Genomic DNA, 27,886 nt, shown 5'->3' on the forward strand with positions numbered 1-27,886 from the left:
AATAAAAATTAAGTTCAGGGCCTTCTAAAAAATTAGGACCTTCAATTCTGCCTCAAGTTTTGCGCACACAAGTATTTGCATTTTATAGTTTAGTCATCTACCTTGTTATGTCTGAATATCAGACAGCTTGTTGATGAAGTCTGGAAAAATTCTCCTTCAAGAGCAGGAAGGCAAAACTGGAAGCTATTTCTGAAAAATCAGGGCCAAAATAGGTATATTCTTTTTATACGTTATTCCAAAGAGCAGAAGAATCATTGATCAATAATTCCCCAAGTTATGTATGGTCTCTTCTTCCATCCTACCATCACTTAGCAATGAGAGCTTGATGGCCCCAACTCAACAAAAGCATTTAAGCATCCCTATTCATCAGAGCATAAACAAAGTCAACAGGACTTAAACATGCAGCTAAAACTAAACAAAACCTTGAATGCTTTTCTGAATCAGGACAGACTGTAGAACAGAAGCCTAAAACTAATTCTAAAGCAGAGTTAAAAAAAATAAGCTGGTAACTTAAGGGAATGTACATGTAGGTAGGTAACCAGGCACCTCCACTTTCATTATAGGTCAATACTTTACTGTGCTACACAAAATCATAGCAGTGAAGAACAGAATTAGGTTGGCAGAAGAAGCGACTACAACAATTCCAAGTATCTTTTTTGTAAATGTCTCATCTTTGAGCAGATGATGTAAGCAGTATTATAACGGGCAGTGGGCTCAAAGAACCATAACACTGGCATTGTTCATGTGGCTATATTTTTACTAGCTTTTTCAGAAGGTTAATCAAAACACAAATGCCCACCTACTGACAGAAATAATTGTTTTGGGATGAGTCATTATTGCAAAATTCTGCAAAGAGCATTGACAAAGTCAGTCAAACCAAACTTAACTCTTCCCGATTCAGTTACATTTAGTCTACTCCATCATACCTCCACTACAGAAAGAACTTCAATGAGAAAAATCTCACATGGATTAAGGTTTATTGATCACCAAGGCAACAATTCTGAGACTGTAAATCAGAGATCTCTCTCCAAGCGAAAAGGAAGAGACAGTATTTACAGAAGCAGCCTCATCCTCTAATGAGAAAGCTTCAGGGCAAAAAAGGGAAAGCATGACAGTATAGGGAATCCACCTTATAGATTATACATAACTGTTCATCCTTTCTGTTGTAGCATTTTCTTATACAACTCTCTTACTGTTCCCCCTCTCTCTTATTTGGATGAATCAGGAAACACTACTACACTCTAAAAATCAATGATCGCTGTTAAGTTCACTGATGGTGTTTTATATTGTAATGATATGTAAAACCATTTTAGCTTTGCCTCTGACCACTTCTCCTGGTAGCGCCTGTATTTTTACAAATAAACTGCAATAACACAGATGTCGCTGAGGCACTTTTCTTTCCTCTACTGGGACATTAAAAGCGAGTGAACAGTTTCCCAGAAAGGTTCAAAATGAACCTGTGATTCACTGATCACAGGAAAGAAAAGTCCCACTAAAGGGTAAACACAAAAGCCAGGTTCACTTCAGGTCAAACACTAAGCCTAACAGAAACCATTTTTACAGAAAAAAGTGTAAGTCCCCACAGCCTTCCTGATGGACCAATCTTGCTAGAAGTAGTTTACTGAGAAGTTTCCATTGTTAGCTCAGCAGCTCAGACAATTTACAGAATAAATTTATAGAATCATAGAAATGTTGGGCTGGAAGGGAACTCAAGAAGTCATCAGCCCCCTGCCCTGAGGCAGAACCAAATAAACCTACACCATCCCTGACAGGTTTGTCCAACCTGTTCTTAAAAACGTCCAGCGAGGGGGATTCCACAACCTCCTGTGGAGCCCTATTCCAGATCTTAACTACCCTTATAGTTAGAATGTTTTCCTAATCTCTCTCTCACTTGTGGCAGATTGAGTCCATTACTTCTTGTCCTACCATAAGTGGACATGGAGAACAAATACCATCTGCTTTGTAACAGCACTTAACATATTTAAAGACTTATCGGGTCCCACTCAGTCTTCTTTTTTCAAGACTAATCATACCCAGTTTTTAAACTTTTCCTCATTGAACAGGTTTTCTAACTTTTTTTTTTAATATAATTTTTGTTGTTCTCTGGACTTTCTCCAAGTTGTTCACATCTTTCCTAAAGTATGACACTCCTCTTAATACACCGCAGAATACTAGCCTTTTTTGTAACCACATCACATTGTTGACTCATTCAATTTGCAATCCACTATAACCACCTTGCTATTTCCCCACTGTGTAGCTGTGCATTTTATTTTTCCTTCCTAAGTTTTCTGCACTTATCTTTATTGAATTTAATCTTGTTGAATTAAGACCAATTCTCCATTTTGTCAAGGCCATTTTGAGTTCTAATCATATCCTCCAAAGTGCTTGCAGTCCTCCTAGCTTGGAGTCATCTGCAAATTTTATAAGTGTACTCTCCACTCCATTATCCAAGTCATTAATGAAAATATTGACTAGTACCAGACCGAAGACTGACCCCTGAAAATCATACTAGATATGACCTTCCAGTTTGAAAGCAAACCTTGATAACTATTCTGAGTATGGTCTTTCAACCAGGTGTGCCCCTATCTTATAAATTCATCTAGACTGCATTTCCCTCGTTTACTAATAAGAATGTCATGTGAGATTGTGTCAAAAGCCTTACTAAAATAAAGATGCATCATTTCTACTGTTTTCCTCCATTAGGCCAGTAACCCCGTCAAAAAAGGAGATTAGGTTGCTGCGATATGATTTGCTCTTGACAAATCCATCCTGGCTATTCCTTATAACCCTATTATGCTCTAGGTGCTTACAAATTGATTGCTTAATAATTTATTCCAATCTACTTCCAGGTATCAAGGTTAGTCTGACTGGTCTATAATTCTCCAGGTCCTCTTTGTTCCCCTGTTTAAAGATGGGTACTATGTTTTCCCTTCTCCATTACTCTGGGACCTCACCCATTCTCCTTGATAATTGCTAAAGGTTTTGAGATTCCTTCAGCTAATTCCTTAAATACCCTTGGATTAATTTCAAAAGGCCCTACCAACTGGAATACATCTAACTGATATAAATTTTCTTTAACCCTGTCTTTCCCTATTTTGGCTTGTGTTCTTTTCCCCTTGTTGTTAATATTAATTGTGTTGAGTATCTGGTCACCATTAACCTTTTCTTCAAGTGAAGACTGAAGAAAAATAGGCATCACACACCCTAGCCTTCTTGATGTCATCAGTTATTAGCGCTCTTTCCCTGCCAAGTAGAGGACCTATGCTTTCCTTAGTCTTTGTTTTGCTCCTAATGTATTTATAGAACCTCTTCTTATTCCCTTTTATGTCCCTTGCTAGGTATAACTCATTATGTATCTTAGCAGGTCTTATTTTATCCCTACAGGCTTGTGCTTTTGTATTCCTTCTTAGCATTTGGTCCATTTTCCAGTTTCTGCAGGATTCTCTTTTGATTTTTAGGTCATTAAAGAGCACCTGATAAGAGGCCAATAGGGCTCTACTATTCTTCCTTCACATTGGGGTAGTTTGCAATTGTGCTTTTTAACACTATCTCCTTGAGAAAGTGCCAGCTCTGCTGAACTCTTTTTTCCCCTTAGATTTTCTTCTCAGGGACCTTCCCTACCATTTCTCAGAGTCTGTTAAAATCTGCTTTTTTTAAGTCCATGGTCCTTATTCTTCTGTTCTCACTCCTTCCTGTTGCTGAAGGACTTGGGTCACTTTTCCTCAGGGGAAGCTAACAGTTTGCTGCAGATACAAGAAGCCCTGCAAAGCTAATCCTCATTTCACCCTCTTCAATCTGCCTCTAATATGCCAAGAATGTAGAAAACATGAACTCTTTGGATAAACAGGCAAACTTGAACATGCATTTCAAGCACCTCCAGCTTTAAGTACTGGATTGCCTTCTTCAAAGGGAAAATATTGATGGTGTTAGCACTAATTGACAACTGCTACACCTGCCTACAGGGGTGGGAACAAGAGGCTTTTAAAATAGTATCTCAGGGGGCTGGCTGGTCTCCTCAGAGCAGTGGTTCTCAACCTATTTACCACTGTGGGCTGCATATGTAGCTCTCAATGTGTTATGTGGGCAACCTCCACACAATATATACGCTACGATGTTACATGGGCCAGAACTGTGTGATTGGGCTGCAAGCGGCCCCCGGGATTGAGAACAACTGCCCTAGAACATGTGAGTGAGACTCTTTACCTTCTACCAGGATCCCATGCATTTTCTTGCCTCCAGATTTTTACATTAGGTAATCTAAATCTTCTACCTGGCATCGCAACAATAGATCCTGTGGACCTACCAGAAGAATTGGCAGGTGGAAAGGTGGTGCTGGAGAAACTGAGTGGAGAGGGAGGAGCGATCATTGGGACAAGGCAGAAAGGAGCAGTATTCTGAATGGTTCTCCAAACTGATCTTGCACTGGTACTGCTGTGTAAACAAGTTAGTGTAGCATAGTAAGCAATAATGTTGAGGGAGGATCTTAGCTGAATAAATTACCAAATATATTTGTTTGAGAAGGGCAATGCTGTTTGAGTGGGGTGATAAGAACAGTTAAAAGAAGTCACTAGCATTGAGAAGGGAGACCGATATTCTCAAAGCACCAAGTTTTTATTTACAGAAGATAAACAGAAAAAAAATGTAAGTCCTGAAGATGGCCTGTCTTGGTGAGGCTTTGATAAAAGCCTCTTCATTTTGACTCTGGGTCAGTTGTATTTCATTTCAGCAGCTCCACGGACCAAAAGAGCATTACAAATAATTAACAAAAACTGATTTTAGGATTAAGCCTAGCCACTTGAAGGAATCAATAAAGGCTGATTGTGTGCGTTAGAAACAAATTCTCTTTTCCATATGTGACCAAAAAAATCCCTCACTGCCTCCTCTTTACTCAGCTTTCAGCTATTTAGCACCTAGAAAAACAGACCCTCTGGAAACCAAAGGTGCTCCTTCAAGATCTCAAAAGACATGCTCTTTGAAATACTGCATTTTAGGCAGAATGTGCAAAGCACCAGTGAAGCTAACTGAGGATTCCATGAAGTGCTGTGGTAAAATAGTAAGTTCTACAGCATATTTACAGTGAGATTGCGAAGTACACGAAACCAAAAGTTTAAAACCTCCTGCAAAATTCTAAAATTAAAGTAAAACTATTCTCAGTGTAACAAAAGTCAACCATCTGTTCAAACATTCAGGTTATATTTAACTTGACCCTTCTTCCTATTCTCATCTCCAGGCCCAAATACACTCCACAATAATGTGAAAATATTACTTAAGCCACATCATTGTTACAGTGACCACTCTCTGGAGGCTTTTTTCAATAGAGGACTATCTGTAAGAGGCCTGTTCTTGGTAGAAACAGGGTAAGGAAGTGAATGGTGAGCCAAAGGTATCTGAAAGAACTGTAGTGTAATACATGACTACCCTCATAATCCAAAGATCTCAGGGAACAACTAAAGCCTTCAGATAACCAGGGCTTCAGATGAATATGGGGCACTAATGCATCAGGCTTTGACATTTGCATGAGGGCTTCATGGTACAACCTTCATGTGCTTTCAGTGGTGATTATATAAATTTCCTAGGGATTTAAAAATAAAAATAAAAATCTGGAGCTATCTGGCTAGAGAAATGATGGTCTGTGATTAAGGCATCGTACCAGGATATAGGGTTGGGAGATGTAACTCCTAGTTTGGGCAGATGTTCACACTCTAGCTCCACTTGAGCTAGTGCTCTAAAAATAGCAGTGTGGCTGCAGGGGCATGGGCAGCAGCTTAGGCTAGCTGCCCTAGTATAACCCCATCCAAGATCCTACAAACATATATAGGGATCTAACCTGAGCTGCCAGTACCACACTGCTATTTTTAGAGCACTAGCTCAAGTGGAGCTAGAGTGTGAACATCTGCCCAAGCTAGGAGTTACATCTCCTAACTGCAGCAGGGATGTACCTTTAGCTTTTCGGTGTCTCAGGTCCCCATCTGTAAAATGGGAATAACTGCACTCCCTGTCTCATAGGAGTGTTGTGACAATAACTGCATTAACAATTGTGAGGCGCTCAGATTCTCTAGTGATATATACATAAAAACCCAAGATAGACATGACTACTTCCATGATGAATTTCAGCACTCTACATGCAAAGTATTTCAAACTGTAGAGCTCTAATATAATTTCCTCCCCCTCAAAAAATAAGAGTATTTTGTCCCTTCCCCCATTCTCCTCGTAATCAAGAATGCCTAAAGCAAACAAATACCATAAAAAGCAAGCACACGCCCAAAACACCCCTTTCAGCAAGAGCCTGAAAAAGTCAGCAAAAGAGGTGAAAGCTGTGACCAGCTGACAAAAGGATTGTTAGAATGAAAAGACTTCTGCAACCTTAAATACAATTGTCACTGCTATTCCCACTAGAGTACCTGACACAAGGCAACTCTCAGGCTTTGTCTTCACTACCCGCCGATCCGGCGGGTAGCAATCGGTCTATCGGGGATCGACTTACCGCGTCTAGTGAAGACGCGGTAAAATCGATCCCTGATCGCTCTGCCGTCGACTCCGGAAATCCACCTCGGCAGGAGGCGGCAGCGCGGCAGCGGTCGACTTTCCCGCGTCCTCACCGCTAGGTAAGCCGACCTAAAATACGCAACTTCAGCTACGGTATTCACGTAGCTGAAGTTGCGTATCTTAGGTCGGACCCCCGCTGCAGTGTAGACCTAGCCAGTAGGCCTAACAGTTAGTCTTAAAGGTGCCACAGGACCCTCTGTTGCTTTTCTCAGTGCATTGTCAATTCTGATGGGACACGTTACAAATCTTTTCACAGAGCATCACTCAGCACAGCTGATGCCACTACTTGGTGGGAATATGTAAATAGAGTAGGTACCCTGCAGCTTGATACCAAGAAATCCCTCGGATTGCCCGAAAGGATTACCTATTTGGCTGACTGTCTTGAAATGCCCTTTTAACTAATTGGCGGAGGCATTTCCCAAGGATTGGCTGTGCCCCTGGGAAAGGTCTTTGGCACTAGAGAAGAAGAAACATACACATCTGACCACCCAGGAGGTCTGGGAGGATGGCTCCAGGTGGGATAAGAGGCAGGTCAGATGTTGCATTGTGGACTCTGTGTTCCCAGGCTGCAGGATGGAAGTGAAATTATGACATTCAAGGGGAAAGACATTAAGCAGTTTTTGACAAACTTCAGGATCATCTTCTTTAGGGCAGAGTGGTAGAAAACCCTTAGCCCACTGCACTGAAGCACCCTATTAATATATTGGATAGTAGGGATGGAAGAAGAAAAGAAGTTATTATGTTCCAGATTAGAAATACACTTTGGTACAGGCATGAATATTTGGTATTGGTATCATTTCAAGAAAGTGGGATTATGACCAGTGAACTAATTTGGAAACGTTGCTGTTCATTCTTGTCTCACTAAAAACACTGCCTTAAAACCTAGAGAGATTGGTAGTTTGACCTTTAGAAGGTATGTAAAAAGCACTGCAACAGAATCACAGAGCATTTTCCAATTTGTAAAAAGCTAAGAGGCCCCTGTATAATTTGAAAAATAATAGCCTATGGAAATTATTTTATTGTAAAAACTGTTTAGGTAGCTGCCACTAGTTTAAAGGCCCATTTCTGTTTAATGACTGCAGTTTCTCATTCTCCCAATACCATGTATCATAACTGTCATCACTAAGCCTGATTTTATGGAAGCCTCCAGCAGCATCATTATACTCAAGGGCCTGCTAGCATTTTCGTCATTAACCCACTTCTCTCAGATTTCAGCTTGTCTTTAGGGTAAATCTTAGGCTTTATTCAGACATTTAATTGCTGCACCTGTCTATCTTCTGCATAAGCAAAGCATGCATAATAATCCCTGTACTGCACCTGGTCATTCAAGAGCCTGTCCATATCAAGCCAGGCCGTTAACAGGGACTGGGAACATGTACACTACAGTTCATGTTTTAATCATGGTGGGGACAAGTGTTGTGTCTTGTTCCAACAAAGTGGGAACTCTGCATAGGGTCCTTATTCTAATCCTCTTGCCTTTATATAAATCCATGGAACACCCACATCTTGAATACTGTGTACAGATGTGGTCTCCTCATCTCAAAAAAGATACACTGGCATTAGAAAAGGTTCAGAGAAGGGCAACTAAAATGATTAGGGGTTTGGAATGGGTCCCATATGAGGAGAGATTAAAGAGGCTGGGACTTTTCAGCTTGGAAAAGAAGAGGCTAAGGGGGGATATGATAGAGGTATATAAAATCATGAGTGGTGTGGAGAAAGTGAATAAGGAAAAGTTATTTACTTGTTCCCATAATATAAACTAGGGGCCACCAAATGAAATTGATGGGCAGCAGGTTTAAAACAAATACAAGGAAGTTCTTCTTCACACAGCGCACAGTCAACCTGTGGAACTCCTTGCCTGAGGAGGTTGTGAAGGCTAGGACTATAACAGGGTTTAAAAGAGAACTAGATAAATTCATGGAGGTTAAGTCCATTAATGGCTATTAGCCAGGATGGGTAAGGAATGGTGTCCCTAGCCTCTGTTTGTCAGAGGGTGGCGATGGACGGCAGGAGAGAGATCACTTGATCATTACCTGTTAGGTTCACTCCCTCTGGGACACCTGGCATTGGTCACTGTCGGTAGACAGGATACTGGGCTGGATGGACCTTTGGTCTGACCCAGTATGGCCATTCTTATGTTCTTAACTTTCCAGTGCTACTGCTTCATCCTATATAACGCAAGGCATAAGAAAGGGGACTGGGATATCCATATTAGAGGATTTTGTTTTTCCTTTGTAAGGTTTCCCCGTTTTGCCCATAAGTAGGAGGGGGCAGACTGGTTTTAAATATTCCACAAAACAAAACGATTTTCAAGACCCAATTAAGGCCTTGTTTATATTAGAAAGCTGCACCACTTTAACAGAGGTGAAAGTAAGCCGGTCCACCAGTAAGAGCCAGTACACAGCTCACTACCAGCAGGGCCGCTGATGTGGGGGGCAAGAGGGGCAGCTGCCCCGGGGCCCGGCAATGTAAAAGGGCCTGGGGCTCCCGGCAGCAGCTGGAGCTCCTGACCCTTTAAATCGCCGCCATAGTCCTGGGGCTCCTGGCCGCCGCTACCCTGGTGCTCTGGCAGCGATTTAAAGGGCTCGGGGCTCCCGGCCACTGCTGCCGCTAGCGTGCCAGCGGCCAGAGCCCCAGGCCATTTAACTCACCGCTGGAGCCCCAGGCGACGCGGGCCAGGCAGCGCTGAAGGGCTGGCTGGGGAAGTCTTCACCCAGCCCTGCCCCTTCTGCCCAAGGCCCCGCCCCTTCTGGGGACCCAGAGCCGGCCCCCCCACCTTGCCCAGGACCCCGGCCACCCTGCGCACTGGTAAATCCATTAAGTTACTTTCACTCCTGCACTTTAATTATACTGGTATAGCTGAAACACTACGGCTAGGTCTACACTACCCGCCTGAATCGGCGGGTAGAAATCGACCTCTCGGGGATCGAATTATCGCGTCCCGTTGGGATGCGACAATCGATCCCCGAATCGACGCTCTTACTCCACCAGCGAAGGTGGGAGTAAGCGCCGTCAACGGGAAGCCACAGAGGTCGATTTTGCCACCGTCCCTACAGCGGGGTAAGTCGGCTGCGATACGTCGAATTCAGCTACGCTATTCGCGTAGCTGAATTTGCCTATCTTAAATCGACCCCCCCCCTGTAGTGAAGACGTAGCCTACAACTCTGCCGCAGCGTGCAGTTATACAGGTATAAAGGTACTTATACCAGTATAGCTATTCCTTCACAGAAAGGGAAACAACTGTACTGGTGTAAAGCACCTTTATACCAGTATAATTAATCAACACTACGGCTTGTGCTGATTGATTATTTTATTTACTTATTTTATTGAAATAGTTCTATCAATCATACCCATAGCCCCAATAGTTCTAGTGGTACAACTTTCAAATACAGACCAGGCCTTAAGCTGCTAAGTGACAAGAACATATTTACCTATCACATCATTTACAAAACTCAAGTAACTATGAGCAAGAAAGGAAAGGACTAGAAAGGACTCTAAGTTTTCCACTGGAACAAACTGCACACTTTCTTATCCAGTGTAAAGAAATGTGTGTTTTGTCAAAGCACAGCAACCTTGAATGACCACTGACTAGCTGGAGCAAGTCTTCAGGAGCTCACATGAGCCTCTTGTTAAAAGACAGCGGACCTTTGGACACAGCTATGAATGTAAACAAGAATCTTAGTTTTCAGGGGAGGGGAAGGGTAGTACAGAAAATGCAAGCCAATGGCTAAAGTCGAAGAGATAAAGCAACTGGAGTCCAGTTCTTCGATACGATGCTGGAAAAACCTATAACTCATCAACAAAAATGGTTAACTTTGTAATTAAGCCTCTATTTTCTTCAAATACAATCAGTGCATGAGTTTTCAAGGCGATTTAACATTATAGAAAGTACAGTAAAACCGCAGTTACAAACACCTTGGGAATGGAAGCTGTTCATAACTCTGAACGAAACGTTATGGTTATTCTTTCAAAAGTTTATAACTGAACATTGACTTAATACAGCTTTGAAACTTTACTATGCAGAAAAAAATGCTGCTTTTTCTTTATTTAAAAAAAAAAAAAAAGAGCACAGAAACAGTTTCCTTACCTTGTCAAATGTTTTTTTTTTTTTTTTAAAACATTCCCTTAATTTTTTTTAGTAGTTTATGTTTACCACAGTACTGTACTTTTTTTTTGGGGGGGGGGGTCTCCGCTGCTGCCTTATTGCATACTTCCAGTTCCAAATGAGGTTGTGATTGACCAGTCAGTTCGTAACTCTGATATTAGTAACTCTGAAGTTCTATGTATGAAAGGGGTAGAAACAAGACTTACTTTTCTATAGGGTGACGCAGAATTATTAGATAAGGGTCAAAGTTTCAGATTGGGGTAATTATATTTTTCAATCTGTACTTCAAAAACACTGATAATTTTTCTTCAAACCTTGCAGATATATCTCCTTTTGCCTTCAGTCCAAGTCTGGCAACTTTCAGATCCAACAAGCTTTCCAACTCACAGTTATTCATAGATTTTAAAAGCAAAAAGGGGCAATTTATAATCTTCTAGTTTGACCTCCTGCATAACAAAAGCCATAGATTTCATCCAGTGATTCCTGCACCTAGCTCAACAATTTGTGGTTATTAGGGAGTGGGATTAAAACAGGGCTTTATAAAGGAAGCTGTTTGCAACACTACTATGGAAAGTAACATTACTGCATCTTCATAATCTATTGATTTTATTATCAAGAAACGCTGTATAATGGAACCATTCTATTTCACAGACTGACCTCTGGCTCTGGAGTGCTTCAACCCCTATGACTATAATAATTTAAACTGCCTAAAGTGGAATTTGTGCTATGAAATCAAACTAAATGCAAAGCTTATCCAGATGGCTACTGTCATTTAGAGTTCCTGGTTATTAAAGAAAGAGTTGAAAAGATTCCATTCTGATGTTTCTACTCCCACTTTAGATTATTAAGAACAGAAGACAAAAAGTAGTAATAAGAGGTAAACATTTTGAATGGCATGAGGCTTTGTAAATTCTTGCATTTACAAACAAACAACAAACTGTGGGCCAAATTTGACCGAATCATGTTCGCTTAAAGCCATTAAACCTAGCGAACAAAATTTTCCAACTTGTATATTGAAAGTTAGGTGCCTAAATATACATTTTAGGTGCCTAAATTCAGGCATGCAAGGTTAGAAATTTTGGCCAGCAATTCTGATGAGAGTTGAGTGGAGAAAGGGAATTCTATTTCATGGAGGATTTTAATATTTCAAAATTTGGTTTCATTCCTATTTCAAACACACCCACTTCAAATTTTGGAATTTTCCAAAATGGGAAAGCCCTGGGAGTCCACGACTCCAGGGCAGTCCACCTGGCAGGCTGCCCTGAAGTCACAAACCCTGAAAGCCCTGGGGTCCTCAATTCAGGGGCCGCCCACATGGCAGGCTGCATCCAGAGCTGCGGACCCTGGAAGCCTTAGGGAACCAGGCTGCTGAGGCCCCGCAAGAGCTTGGAAGCCCTGCTCTACAGCACCCCATCAAGCGAGCTTTAGAGGAACCTAGGAAACGGGGAGCCTGGGCTTCCAGGCTCTTGGCTCCCCAGCATGCCACCAAATGACAAGCTGGCAGGAAACTGCAGAGCATTTCCATTTAGATGAATCTGTGTTCACGGATGGAAAATTTTCCACCAGCTCTAGTATTAATGGCTTTCAAGGAAATTGTTCAGTCCAATCTTTCAAACAAATGTGGCCTGATTTTCCAAAGTGTGGTCCCTCTGATGCATCTGGCATTGGCTAATCTCGGAAGACGGGATATTGGACCCGACAGGCCACTGCTGGTACTGCTATTCTTATGTTAAGGTTATATTCCAGCAGCTCCTGTTGACTTTACTGAGCCCATTTTCAAAATAAGCAACTTTTTTTTTTTTATAAACACAAATAAAAGGGGGAGGGAGGATTTAAATTTATTTATTTTTGGTAACTAGCTTTAAATTGCCTAAATCTAAAAAACTCAGCCACAGTTCATACATAACCTCTGTCCAGGTTTCTTTAGTTTCCTTTCCTTTGCATTAATGACAACAATTATTTTCTTTTGAAATCTGAAAGTTCTATATTTTTTCATGTGATAGGTCAGCCACATCAAGAAATTATGAAAGTCAACGGTCAGTTCTGCCCATAGGAATATTGTCAGGCCATCAAAGTCAATCTGACATACTATTTGTAAGACAGCTCTTACTGTATTTCCCCAAGCAGGATTGACCTCAGCTACCGGGCATGGGCATGCATTTCTTTTTCTCGGGATACAAGCTATTATATAGTGATAACAGTGACAAACATGATGGAGGTTATCAAGAAATTTAGAACCTGATCCAAACCCACTGTAGTCAAAGGAAAGACTCCAAGGACTTCACTGTGATTTGATCTGCTCCTTAAACATGCACCTCATTTTATATTTTGACTAATCAGAGTCAAGACTTGTTTGTCTGAATTAGTCAGGCAACTCCATAAACATACAGATGCATAAAACCTCTACTAGATACAGTTCTAGGAGTTAAATATCAGGGGGTAGCCGTGTTAGTCTGTATCCACAAAAACAACAAAGGAGTCCAGTGGCCCCTTAAAGACTAACAGATTTATTTGGGTATAAGCTTTCGTGGGTGTGGTTGCCCAGATAACTGGATAATACGGCCATGTATTAATATAGTCTGAATGTGTCTCATTCCATTATAGTCCTTCCTTCTCTACACATCCACATTTTTAAAAGGAAAAAAACCCCAAACAGAAACTGTTGCAGCTGATCAGTTTTAGCTGATCATCTCTGCAAGGATAATACGATTCCGAGTATGGGACCTGATGCTACCACCTTACCTCATGTGAGCAATCTTTACTCACACAAGTAGCCCCATTAAAATCAATGAGGCTATCTGTGAGCATTTAAGTGTTGCAAGATTGCGTCCTGTGTTTCCATGCACCATCATACATAGTGATGAGGAAATGCTGTACCACAAGCCAAGTATGACTATTTTGTTCCAAAACTGGCCAATACGGTTTTTTGTTTTCCATAACAACCTAAAGTTTAGCTACTCACTACTGAAGGGAAAAGAGTGAGCTCATGACTAATCTTTTCAGTTCTTGGTACTGACAGGATTTATACAGCCATACTGATTTTTATAAAAATAGTAAATCGTATTACCTCTATGCTGCAAGACCAAAGATGCACAATGATACCTTAATACAGATTAAATAAAAATAGCACTACCTGAGTCAATCTGAGGATGATAATGCTTTGTAATCCCACACTATTAAAGGATGAACATTTGTATAGCAGTGAATCAACATGAGATACTTGCAGTAGGATACAATTCTTTTTTGTTTCTTATACTATACCAACATTCATGCAAAATTTGGAAGGAGGAAGGTGTGTGTAGTAGGTTCAGTATGTGGAGAAGAAAAGCACTGCTGTTAGAGAATGCCAAGCTCAGTATCTCCTTTCACTTCTGAAATATTAGTCCATAATTAATTTTTCAGCAATACTATTGATATATTTACATTTTCAAGCAAGGTTGTCTCTGAGTTAGTGCAGTTATCTTTAAAACACTCACTGAATAAACTGTAAATTTTTAGAGCTTTTTCAGCATTGGAAAGATCAAGAAGTTTCCAGGAGTTGATACTGCAAGTCCCTTCGTTAAAGTGAAAAATATGAAGCATACCTGGGGTGTTGCACATCCATCCTAATTAAAAAAATAATTCTTGAATTATTCAAGGAAACATGCAAAAATGTGATAAATATTAAGTACAATACGGAAAAACTTCAATAGTGAAAATATTAGCAAAACTGAATTATACAATGAACATGAAGAAATGAGAAAGACAAAAAAGAGCAAGAAGAATGAAGGGAAGGAAAGAAGCTGGGTACGGGAAGAAGAGCAGAAATATGAGTAAAAATACATTCTTCATTTAGTAATATAAGACAGGAATGGTCCCAATATAAGATTAAATTGGCCTAATTACTTTGTAATTAGCAGATGGCCAGGTCTGTTATAGTTAAGGTTTATCTATACACATTACTCTCTTAGGCAATATTCTTCACTTCAATGGTAGTGTGATCCACTTGTTTATGCTAGGCTTTCAGTACTTAATTTATCCATGTTGGACATCCAGCTCTTGTAGTTCCTACCAAAAGGCGGCGAGAGATAAATGCCAAAATTGAAAGTCAATGGAATTTTCTTTTACAAAAATTTGTGGTATATTCTTTACCTTTTTATCAGCTGAAAGGCAAAAATGTAGCACAAGCTGCATTGCCACATGGAGGAGGACGGCGGCGCCTTAGGGCAGGTCTACACGTACAGCACTGCAGTGACGCAGTTGCACCGCTGTACCTGCACCACTGCAGCGTATCTGGTGAAGATGCTCTATGCTGAAGGGAGAGAGCTCTCCCATAGGCATAATAAAACCATCTCTATGAGCGGCAGAAGCGATGTCAGCGGGAGCAGCTCTCCCACCGACAGCACTGTCCACATGGTGCTTATGTCGGTGTAATTTATGTCGTTCAGGGGATGGTTTATTCTCACCCCCAAGCAACAAATTCTGCAGACATAAGCTGTAGTGCAGACAGCCTTATACACCTAAGCCAGTCGTCTGGCTGACTTGAGCTGGGGTCTGAGCTAAGAGAAATCAAAGGGAAAGAGACACCACAAACTGCAACTACTGAAGAATGGAGTTTGCCAACTGAGTATCACAATGGGAACCCCAAAATAGGGGGGGAAATCTGGCAAGAAGAAGAGATAATTATCTTTGTTCTAGCATTACCACAAAGTAAAGTAAAGGTGAAAAACTGTTCATGACAGGGAATGAGTGGGTAGCATTAAAAGAGCTGCTCTGGGTCCACCACCTTTTAGGGCTTTGGGAGAAAGCAGGCATAAATTAATCTAGCTGTCAGTGAACAAGGGACCATGTTAACTACTGCAGACTCAGAGGTCATGGACTGAATGGGCAAGGAACTATATTACCTTCTCATCTCCAGAAGTTCCCCACAATCCCAAATCAAGGAGGAGGAAAATTAGGAAGAATCAGAGGTTGCACTGCATAGGGTGACCAGGATTTAATCCTCAAGCTAGGGAACTATGTTTGTAGGGAATAAGAGTTCAGAAACACTCAGGAGGGTTTGGGCTGCCAAACAGGCATATTAGGGTTCAGGGCACACTCAGGGCCATGCAACTACTGGGAAGGTTAAATGGCACTCCCCTTCTACAGGTCCCACCTTTTCCCCCACTTTATGCTTTAGCACAGTCCAAATTATTTGCTTTTCTGCTGCCTCCTCCTTTCTGATTCCATCACACTAGGGGAATATATAGCTACAGTGTGGCTGGGAGTTGGGGTACAAAGACAGATGTGAGGGAGGAGAACGAGCAGAGGCAGAGAAAGAATAGGGGCTGTGCGGAGAGGGGGAACAAGTTGTACTGCAGGCCAGGAGGAGATGGGTAAAAAGACGACTTAATATAAGAGGAGCTATCCAGCAGGAGTAGCTGGATGGGCAATGGCCAGTTTTTAATGAAACCGGGTGTTTGAGTGCAAAAAAATTCCACACAACTTCCCAAAACACCCAGACTCAGGAGCACTGACTGCAATTCGAGATAATTCCAATACAACCAGGGTACCTGCCCTACCATTTCCTGGGCTGTAGATAAAGGGTTTTATTTCCATTACTATTGCTGTCAGTCCTGTGATATTTCATGGGTAAGAAGTCAACCTAATACCTCATACACCCTTCCATTTGGTAGAGTTTTCAAGATATAGGGGCATCTTTAACATCCCTTTAAGATAAGGACAGCTCAGTTTTTGATTAAAGTGTTTAGGAAAGTCGGTTTATTGCCCGGATAAATCTCTCTTGCTCTGGATTCTGCAACCGCTTTTAGACTTCTAGTTCTATCATTCTGAATTCAAGAACTGGCTGTAGGTTTCAGTGCTGAACCGGAGATCTTTCTCCATACACTGTGGAACTGGAAAAGACTGGTTAAACCAAGCAGCCCATTTACCTGCCAGAAAAAAATTGCTTTCTGTGATATTTGCAGTGTTTTGTCCTTCAGACCACACAGTATTAGATCTGCCCATTACCACCTCCACAACAGTGTATGCACACCACTGCCTCATGCCCCTGTCCTCTCTCAGCCACTCATTCATGCAGATTATAGCAATTCCTTCCTCTACCACCTCTGAGAATCACTCTCACCAAGTCTCCAGTCTATTCAGAATAACGCTGCAAATATGCTCACCAACAAGAATACACACGACAGCTTTCCCCACACCTCATCCATAGAAATCTCCCAAATTCTGTCTCCTGGATTTCAAAACCCTTCGCGGCTATGCCCCTCAATCTATAATATATCTGATCTCTGATCTCATTCTCCCAATACCTTCACTTGCTGCCACTGATCTGCCTCCTCTCAGTTTTGGCCTCCTCTCAGACCCCAACCCAATCTACTCTGTTCGAGGTTGATCTTCTGCACCAGCTATGCAGCTCACCAATCCTTAACCACCCCCCCCCAAAAAAAACCCCCCAAAACAGCTTGATACTCACCTTATCGACACTATCAACAGCAGCTGTTGGTTTCCTACACTGGTGGTTACCAGTTCCCTATGCATCTCCTAGTCTATTAACCCCCCATCCCCCAACCCCATCATATCTAGCGACCATTGCAATGTCTGTGCATTGTGAGACATTTGCATGAATGACATGCAAACATTATTACACCAAAATAAGCCATCACACCTTACACACACAGGTTGTAAATATAGGCAGGGCACATGACAGAGTCTCATTGAATTCCTGTTTATACCGGATATCGTGCCTCTGTGAAACCTCAAGTCACATGGAAAACCAGACTCTAAAAACAATCATAAATTAAACCAGAAGGGCCCCAATTTTAAAACATTAAGTGTGTCATGTTTCGAGCATCACAAATCCATTTCTGGAGGTGTATCACGCTAACACAATTAAACCTTGTGAAAACCCTGTAAGAACACCTGCAGCATCATGTAATGACAGATTGTTCACCCCATAAATGCCAATTAAATTACAGTTCTAAAACGGTCAGTTTTATTCAGAAAGCTATTCGCCAACACAAAAATTGAAATTGAAAAGAGTTTAAAGTAGGGATTGAAAAACTTCTAGCTGCAAGATTACATATGCATCATTTGGAATGTATTTTATTAACTCAGTACTCATTAACTGGATATTTACTGGTATGTCAAACCAAATTATAAGGTTACAGTTAGCAGTATGCAGATGTATTTTATTTTATTCTGAAAAAAATACACAAAGGTAGAACTTCGTTAGTCAAACTTTGCACAGAGAGCGCATCAGTAAAATTCGAATACAAAGCTGCACAAATGCACGACTATTAACACTGCACAATAGAAGGCTTTAAAGTCGAGAAATACAGAAGGAAAGGTTCCTATACCAATGTTAATTGAGCTGTTCTGCTCACATAGGCCCCAATTCAGCACACATTTTAACCACATGACTAACTTTAAGTGTATAAAGAGTCCCAGTGGGACTACTCATTTGCTTAACGACAGGCATATGGTTAAGTAGATTGGGTGCTATGGCATAGGCCCTGATTGAACAATCTGGGAAGCACATAAGCACATGATTAAGTACTTCCCTGAATTGGGACCATAATTTTTTTCCTATTCAAACATTCATCTTAATATATTACTGTTTAGGCTATACAACATATACATTGCACACTTCAATGTGGTGAGTTACTATTGCTTTAGGACACCACCAACTCAAAATTTGAACTTTTTTCCAAACTGAATAAAGTAATTTCAGGTACTACTTATGTCTCTGAGACCCCCCACAAACTTTCGGGGGCTTACAATATATTTCACCTGCCATGTTTTTCCTATATCCTGTAGCTTGTGAAAATCCTAAATAAAGAACAGGAAAAATTAACATTTTCAAAAGCACCTCAGTGACTTAGGAGCCCAAGGGCTGGTCTATACTGAAAGCTGTAACAGTGTAATTATGTCAGTGAGGGGTGTGACTTTTTGCTGATATAGTTAGTCCAGTAAAAGCCCTAGTATGGACACAGTAATACCGGTATAAAAAGTGCTTTATACTGGTACTACAGTTCCCAAACCAGAATAAGCTATATTGGTATAAGCACTTCTATATTGATATAACTGTGCCCACATAGGGGAGTTGGGAGAAGAGGGGTTTGCTGCTTCAACTACACACATATCCATAAAGGTTATGGTGTTAGCCATAGGAGATGTCTACTTAGACTTAAGCCACAAATTCAAATCCTAGCAGGCTTGACTCAATCCTTTGTCCTATGTAAGAAATTAGGGTGTCATGCACTATGTGTGTGTGTGGGGGGGGATGTCTTTGTAAAATAATTTAATTGATGTCCTGTCTGTTCTGCATGGACAAATTTAATGGCTCTTTTTTAGTAAGAGTAGGGGTTCTTGGCAGAAATTCACCCCCTCCAACATGGAGACACAAAATATTGTGCAGCATGCTGTGCAAAAGAGGTGGCTGCATTTCAGTTGTGCTGCGTGTGGACAGTCGTGAAATACACTGGGATCTTCTGTAATGAAAAAGATATTTATTTTACAGAAGGGGAGGTGGTCCAGAAAATTAACTGAGGTTGAATGCCCCAGGCCTTTTAATCTGAACACACGATCGCTTTAATAGCTTGTATCCTGTGCACTGGGGAAATGAAACTAAAGGATAAACTTCCTGAGCAATTAATGTGTAATGATATAATTGTGTTAATCTTATTGGGAAAAATGTAGCATTGAAAGGGGAAATGCAGTAGCAATAACTACACATTTATCCAGGAACAGTAAGAGAATACTACTGACCAGATCCGCAACTGGTAGCTACACTGAATCACACCAGTTTAAGAGCTGGCTCTTGCATATGCATAATGTGGTCACATTAATATTTCTGTAGGAACCTTACTTACCTTTTCCCATTTGCTGAGTATTTTAATGTTTCGTTTACCTAATTTTAACTACATAGAGACGTATGGCATACATGAGTATGCTATGAAGACACAAGTCGCATTAATCAGAGGCAAAAGTGAGTTATTCCAAACTTTAAAATTCCATTCTATTCAATTTAAATAGGTTAGTTATGTTCTCAAGGAAGTCGTCCTTTGAAATGGAAAGGAGGACTTTGCCCTCATGGGGCAGCATAGACTATTAGCTCTGAATACAATCTAATTTGTACAAATTTCCCCCACTGGAGATAAATTAGCTTAAAAAGATAAAACTTAATTACTGAATTCTCAGGAAATTCATTCTGGTGTGAAGATAAAAGTTTTTAACATTGATGTAAAGACCAGACTTGTCCTTCAGTTCAACAATTAAAGCATCCTGACCATAAGTGTGACCCCAAATTTGGCTCAATGCAGAGGATTAACACTTGCCGCAAGCCAAGTTTTGAGGCTTACATTTTCTGTTCTTTCATATCATTGGGTGCCTTGAATGGGGCAGAAGCTGGGGGGGAGGAGGGGAGGGAGAAACAACAACCCTTACCTCTTATCTTGAATCTCCTCAGAGCAATTCAGATGCATTCACTTGCCTGAAAGAAAAAGCATAAGACATACATAATGTACCTAGAGTTTTCCCCTAAGTTACAGTCTTTGGGACAAATCTTGTTTGTGGCCTTCCTGTGCACATCTCTTGGGTCAACAGGGCTGCACAAATGTAACAGATCAAAATCTGGCCCTTAGTGTGAAAATTCTGAGTATTATTCAGTAGTCACTCCAAATTCATAGAGCGGGGGTGGGGAACCTACAGCCCGTGGGCTGGATTTGGCCCACTGCTTCATTTCAGCCGGCCTGCAACAAGTCTCGGCGCCGTGGGCCAGAAATCCCGAGCCTCGGCCCCCCGCCCCTCACCTCTTGGGACTGGAGCCACGAGTGCCGGCTCACCCTGCTGCAAGGGACAGCTGGGGTTGCCAGACTGTTAAAAATTTGGTCGGCTCAGCGCAGCTCCCAGAAGGGGCTGGCATGTCCCTATGGCCCCTAGGCAGAGGAGCCATCAGGGAAGTTTTGTGCACTGCCCCCCACTGCCAGTGCTGACTCTGCAGCTCCCATTGGCCAGGAAACACGGCCAACGGGATGGGAACTGTGGGGGCGGTGCCTGCGTGCACCAAGCAGAGCCCCCTGGACCCACCGCCTAGGGGCTGGACATGGTGGCCACTTCTGGGAGCAGCGCGGAGCCCTGGGAGGCAGGTAGCCTGTCTTAGCCCCGCTGCACCACCGACCGGGAGCTACCAGAGGTAAGCGTCCCCTGGCCGGAGCCTGCACCCCAAACCCCCTGACCTAGGTCCGAACCCCTCCCACACCCTAACTCCCTCCCAGACCCCACAACCCCAACCCCCTGCCCCAGATCGGAACTCCCTCCTGCACCCAAACACCCTCCCAGAGCCTGCACCCCGCACTCCCACCTCCTACCCCAGCCCTGAGCCCCCTCCCGGAGCCCAAACCCTGCATCCCAACCCCCTGTCCTAGACCTGAGCCTGCTCCCTCACTCCAAACCACTTGGCCCTAGCCTGGAGTCCCCTCTCACCCTGTAGCCTAAGGGAAGCCCCGAGCCACCCCACAGCCCCACCCCCACCCACGGAGCTGTGAGGCCCGCAACTGATTTTTTTTGTGGGTCAGTGGTCTCTGATAGAAAAAAGGTTCCCCACCCAGGCATAGAGCTATGAGACTTTACAGCCTAAATGTACATTCTATTTGTCCTGAAATACAGAAAACTGTTAGGGAATTGATCAGTATGTAGATTTCTCTTATTGTGCATGAACAAAAATCAATTCTACTGGCCTTCAAAGTCCACTTACACAATCCTCCCTGCTTGATACTGTCATATGTTCTTCAGAAAGAACAAGTCAATTTTAGCTTAAAGAAAAATCCCAACATGCAAGCATTGGTCTTGAACCTCCAAATATTATAATTTGTCCAGATCTAGGAATAGGAGAAAGGCAACCGAACTACATGGACACCAGTTTAGTTTTCTGGAGCCATTAATAATGTTATAAAAGATTAGAAATGGCTTCTCTTACAGTCCATTATCTTACTTCAACAGAACAGAGAATACTACTACTTTGGATCTCTGCAGGGCCTGCCAGTCAAGGATCCTAAAGCTCTTTACAAACATTAATACAGAGTTTTTAACCCAGAAAAAGAAGTGTCAAAAGACTCTAGGAAGTCCACTAGGAAGTTTACTATTACTATTGATTTTACATGGAAGGTGCTCAGATACCACGAGGGGTGGCGGAATAAAACCCTTAGATAATTAATTTAGCTTCAACATCCCTCTGGGAGCAAGTATTCCCATTTTTCAGATAAGAAAATTTGAGGGTCAGGTGAGTCTATAAACCAAATCCAGCCCCCACTAAACTCAATGGAATGACTTCAAGTGGGAGTTAAATCAGGCCTTAAATTACTTTCCCAAAGACACAAAGTCAGTGGCAGAGGAGGAAACCAAAACAGCTCATCTGACTTAGTCATGTGCTTTTGCCATAGAACTATCCTTCCTCCCCCACTTACTGTAACAGTGTAAGTTACAGAGTACTGTATTTGATCACTTAATTAGTAACTTCGAATTAAAAGCTATTTCCTCCTCCTGGATTAGAATATACACAATCATTTTTATATATGGTGTGTGTGTGTGTGTGTGTGTGTGTGTGTGTGTGTGTATTTTCCCCCCCATTTTAAAGGGTCTTCAGGAGAAGTACTGGACATTGTTACCTAAAATCATAAGTCCTGGCTCCAATCCTAAAGAGCCTAGTTTAGCTGGGCTGCAGAAGTTAGTCTGTATATTTAGCATGAACCATTAAATCTATTGTCAATGAAAAGGGAGGTATAACTGAACTAGCAGAAGCAGCTTATGGCAGAAATTTAGTTACTAGGCAGAATTAAAGGAAGATAAATCAATTTTTGGAGGCTGGACAAGAAAGGGTTGTTGGACTAGTAATCTACCATTTGCCTCAATACTAGTGTCAAGTTACCAGTCTGGTGGTTCTACAGAATCATTTTTAGGGTTATCCCTAATAAGAGGCTGTACTGACAGACTGAAGGAAAGAAGAAAGTAACATGATGAATGACCCCTTGATGTAGTTCCTACCACACTTTACTATATAGAGCTGGTGGAATGCAACCCAAGTCACACACATTACTCAACCTGAATATATCCAAATGATCCCTTTAAATTCTAAAACGCTTATTAACTAGTAATCCTATCTTTCACACACACACACACACACACACACCCCAGCAAAGACAGAATCCAAGGTCTTCAACATTAAAAGTCCAAGTCCCTACCACTTGAGCTGAAAGAGTAACTCCTTTAACTATAAAGAAATAGCAAGCTCTTATCCTCAGTGAGAGACAACTATCAGAAGGAAACCAGAACACAAGCCGCTAGCCTGCTGCTTGTGAGTTATACAGACAGCCCTAGCCTTGGGAGAGCTGTGTCCTGAATATGGACCTGATTTGAACTTAGTTTCTATATGTACGATCCATAACCCTGAACACCCCATAACAGCCATGTGGGGTTTTCAGCACAGCCAGGGTTAAGCACAATGTATATTTGCACTTTAATTCTGTTGTGTCTATACAGGAGGTTAAGCATCCCTTTGTAAGGTACTAGGATTTGCGAGAGATTGTGCTCACTCACTCCTGTTACCTGCAGCATTTTATTGTGTACTCTGAAGCTGCTCCATCCATGTGGCCATTATTCTTATAGAACATTCCTCTCAAAATGATGAAGGAGCTGGAAATGAACTCAGCTCTTTTTTCCTCATTAACAGCTACTGCTTCACCCTGCACTGCTCCAATGCCCATTCGTTTCCCCTTTGCTGATAATATTCTCAAATCAATAGGAGTAGTAGGCATTAAGAAGACACCTACTCATGTCTTGAAAGTTCAGCTTTAACAGTCAAACAGCATTAGGGCAAATCGGTATTGTTATTAATGCTACCTTTGCAGTCAAGTTTCTCACTACCTCATCTTTCAGAAGTGCTGTGCATGCCAGCAAGCTTTCTTCATTATAGAGCGGAGGCTGTGTCTATGTTCTCATCTAGCAGAGCTTGCTCACTTACTGCTCATCCCATATGTAGCTCTTTTTGAATGCAAACAAGTACTCTAAGCCTTGAGAACTATGCACTCCCGTCTCTATTTTTGTGGTCATGTCAGGAACACCCCAGATATCCAAGGGCTGCAACTCTCCCACCATGCGACAACCTTTTCTTTTTTAACAGGGCGCTTTGCTTGGCCAGTTCTACAGCTCCTTTAGCCTCTCTCTCTCCCCCCTCACTACTCCACTCTTGTGCACACAAGCATTTACACTACACTCACGCTCCTCCCCTAGGCCAGATGACACACTGCATCTGTCCAATACATGCTGGCCAGCCACCTACTCCTTTGGATCCCTCTGCTGGCCCAACTCTCCTCTTTAAAAGAGTGTCCTTAAAATTGCTACATCCACAATCTCTCATGGACCTATTGGGCAATATGGCCACGTGAGCATGCAGGTGTAATTCACAAGGTCAGCATCAAGCAGTCAGGAAAGAGATTCATGCTCCCTGCAATAAATGGTGACATGCTAACCCTACATGTAAAACCTCAGAGGAGCTGAGAAGCCAAAGTCTCACTCAGGGTCTCCCTCCCCCCCCCCCAAGTTCTACCAATTTGGGGGGGGAGGGTCTGGGGGTAGAAGAGGGAGAAGCGATAAGATGTGGCCAGTTTGCCCTACCCTGCTCAAGAGCTTTCACCCCAAGTCCATTTCCATTCAGAAATGTGCCCGAACCCAATGATGATGTCATAAAGAGCAGTTAATACTCCACAGCTCTTCTGCAGCCCCTCCACCACACACACGCATCAGCAGAGCCAGTACTACATGGAGGGGCTGAGCAGCTGGAGCTGTTAATCCTTCCTTCCTCTGCTTTGGACAGTAACATGCCACATTTTCTATCTATTGAGGCCCTGATTACCATAGTATTGGAACATCTGAGGCTTCCTAGTGTATTTATCTGCTCAGCTCCCCTGGGAGGTACTATTATCCCACTTTACAGATGTGGAACTGAGGCACAGAGACACCAAGTGACTTGCCCAAGATCACACAGGAAGTCTGCGGTGAAGCAAGCAACTGAATCCTGGTCTCGTGAGTCCCAGGCTAATGGCCTAACCACTGGGCTACGAAAGATCTATCCAGGAGGGTCTTCGGCAGCAATTCGGCAGAGGGTCCTTCAGTCGCTGACGGTCTTCGGCGACATTTCGGCGGCAGGTACTTCTGTCTTTGGCGGCAAGGTTTATTACCCGCCGCCAAAATGCCACCGAAGACCGTCAGCGACTGAAGGACCCTCTGCCGAATTGCTGCTGAAGGCAGTCCCGATATTTTCAAGTTACCATCTGGTCACCCTATTCCCTATAGATTTTGTTGGTTAATTTGGAAAACCACTTACATCCACTGAATAAAAGGACAGATTCCCAGGCTACTTTGTTTTCTCACGCTTTAGAATAGTCTGTTTTCAGTTAGAACACAGATGTGTCCATCAATGGCCAACTCCTCATCTTCAGTTTTTCTCCTTCTGTCATCTGCATACGAAGCATTCCATCATTAACCTTTGCAACATGAAGTGTGCCTCAGTATTACAGGCACCCGCCACCTGCTTACTAAGCAAAACGGACAGTGTTTGAGAAGTTTAATCTGCAGCGGTGAAGCTGAACGCAGGCAGGCTCATCTCCCTGCAAGTGGAAAGCCAGAGAAAGAAAGTGTGATGCTAAATCACCAGCAAAAGCAAGTTTAAAAAAAAAAAAAAAGAACACGGTTTTGGCACTGTAAGGTCTCACTCCAGTAAGCGAAAAGTGAAACAAGCCAGAGGCAGCAAACTACAAATTAGCAGATCCTGAAAATATGCTACTATATGCTATTCACTGGGTGCTTACACAAGCTCTCAAAACACAGCTTCCCCTTTTAGAGTCTTCTCTACATAAAGTTGGAATCCTACTCCTCTGATTTTTTTTTTAAATTGACAATGCCTAATGATTTAATGTGCAGTTGCACTTATATATTACTGCACAGGCAGAAGCCTCTTCCTTCATCCATTCCATAGACAGATACAGGATCATACTAGTCAGACAATATCTATTAGATCATCTAGTATATCCCCCGCTCTTAAACTGGAATTTTAAAGAAATAATCCAAGATACATTGACATGGTACATTGTACCCGTGTGTGTGTTATGTCGGTTTTGTTTAGGATACAGAAATATTTTTACAGCTTATGTACATCTGACAAGCTTGACTCTAAATGGTGGCTGACAACCCTCAAAATGAATAGTTACTGTTCATCTCCAAACAGCCAGATTCACAGCATCACCGAAAGTTTGTTTATTGGACATTTTTTTCCTCAAGGGCTTAACAGACACTATAAAAACTGCCAGAAGTCTGCCTAGTGCAATGGAGCCTTGATTGACACTACCTTAATGCATTGCCGCAATAAAAACAAAACCAAAAATTAATTATCCTTGCCAAATTCACAAGAAAAGAGTTAGAGAACAAAGTTGGTACAAAGAATAAAAATATTCAAGACTTCTACAGAAGGGCCTAATTTGGGCCAGATTCATTTTAGTACATGCAGATGCAACTCTATTGACTTTAATGGAGTTTTGGCCCCCCATAGTAAGGCTGAAATTGCACTTTTATGTTACATTAGGTACTTGACTTGAGTACTTCTTACTAATGGATGCTTTTTATAAATTGGTCAATAATTTCCCACTGAGGGCAAACGCACTACAATGTCCCCTTTTGCAGAAGCTTGCTGTCTAGGCATCTTCGGTGACCAATTTAGTTCCTAATGTATATTTGAAACTTCCAGCCCATTTTACACAAGCAGGGACCTTGTAAACATCCAGCATGATCTTGGGTTCTATAGAAAACAATAATAGATCACGTTAAGCAGCAGTACAAATTTAAGTAAGTTTTAACAAACTATGGGTAAGACGACTTCCTCAGTACTACATCAGCAAAGAAGTGCTAAGCCAATATTCATAGATAACGCCAGGAGGGACAATTGTGACCATCTAGTGAGTCTGACCTCCTGTATAACACAGGCCACAGGACTTTCCTTAATTCATTCCTGATTGAACTTGAGCATATCTTTTAGATAAACTTCCAATTGTGATTTAAAAATTGCCAGTGATGGAGAAACCACACAACCCTCATTAAGTTGTTCCGATTGTGAATTACCCTTACTGTTAAAAATTTGCTAAGCTAACTTTACTTATCTACTCCAAAAAGAATGTTAATTTCAAGTTATCATGTGATTGATCCCAACATTTAAGCAATAAGATCACAAACTGTACTAGACCCACACAGACTCTGTTTACAAGAGAAAGAAAGAAGCATGGAAAGTCTAATTCTCCACTATGACTAAGCATATTAAATCTAATTTTGCAGGCCTTCAAGTGTCATCATGAAATTAATTTATTTCACATAGCTATTTTTTTCCTTCCTGAATTGAAGAGGGGATTGACAAATGCCACATACTGTTTGGCCTGACTGGGCACAAACTATTGGCTTAGAGTAAAAAGAGATAAAGGCAGTATGGGATGGAATAGTGCCAGTTATATTTACCCCATTTCCTCTTTTAATGCTAAACTCTTTCCAATAAGATTAACACAATTATATCATTATATGTTCATTGTTCAGGAAGTTTATCCTTCCCTTCCTCTTTTTATCCTCTTTCTGTTGCGCTTCCCTGCTTCCCAGGATGCTAACTATTAAAGCTATACACTGTGTGTTTGGCTGCACTATAAAGGCTTTTTTTGAGGAGGTGGGGGGGAGCGCAAGGGGTGGCATTAACTGCAGTACAATTCATCAAGTACATCCACAGGAAAAAACAAGCCCTTTGTTAGGCTAGAGTTAAGGTTGTAAATATGCATCAATAAACATACTGGGAAAAAACGTAATAGAACACACAATATTTTGAAGAGCTTGAACTTTTGAAAGACAGGACCTAAAAATTACCAAAAAAAAAAAAGAAAGGGTAAAATATGGGATTGTAGAGTTAAAGTACCTCGAAAACCTTTAACTCTGCCCTCATGCCCATGCTGCCCTATATATGGAGGGGCCATAAAGAAAGCCCAGTGGATTTCCCAGCCATGGAATGTGCAACATAATTTTTCACGACAGAATCTCATCTTAAAATATAATAATAATTATATAAAATAATATAAAAGTTAACATAATAATAATAATAATAATAATAATAAAGAATTATGTTTCTAATCTTTATGGTTGCAGAGAAGACCTTGAAAATGGGCAAGGAGTACTGATGTA

At 41.7% G+C, this 27,886-nt stretch overlaps 1 protein-coding gene across 1 annotated transcript in view; it reads right to left on the reverse strand.

The window, feature by feature from the left end:
* HPCAL1 (hippocalcin like 1) overlaps window positions 1–25,280 on the reverse strand; it is a 99,102-nt gene extending 73,822 nt beyond the window's left edge. Inside the window, exons 1-2 of the mRNA XM_065400416.1 lie at window positions 25,008–25,280; window positions 20,075–20,120 (exon numbers count right to left, since the gene is read on the reverse strand). The gene's annotated coding sequence lies outside the window, so the exon portion shown is untranslated. The remainder of the gene's footprint in view (window positions 1–20,074; window positions 20,121–25,007) is intronic.
* Window positions 25,281–27,886: the final 2,606 nt, after the last annotated feature.

Source organism: Emys orbicularis, chromosome 3 (assembly GCF_028017835.1).
Source record: "Emys orbicularis isolate rEmyOrb1 chromosome 3, rEmyOrb1.hap1, whole genome shotgun sequence".
NCBI lineage: Eukaryota > Metazoa > Chordata > Testudines > Emydidae > Emys > Emys orbicularis.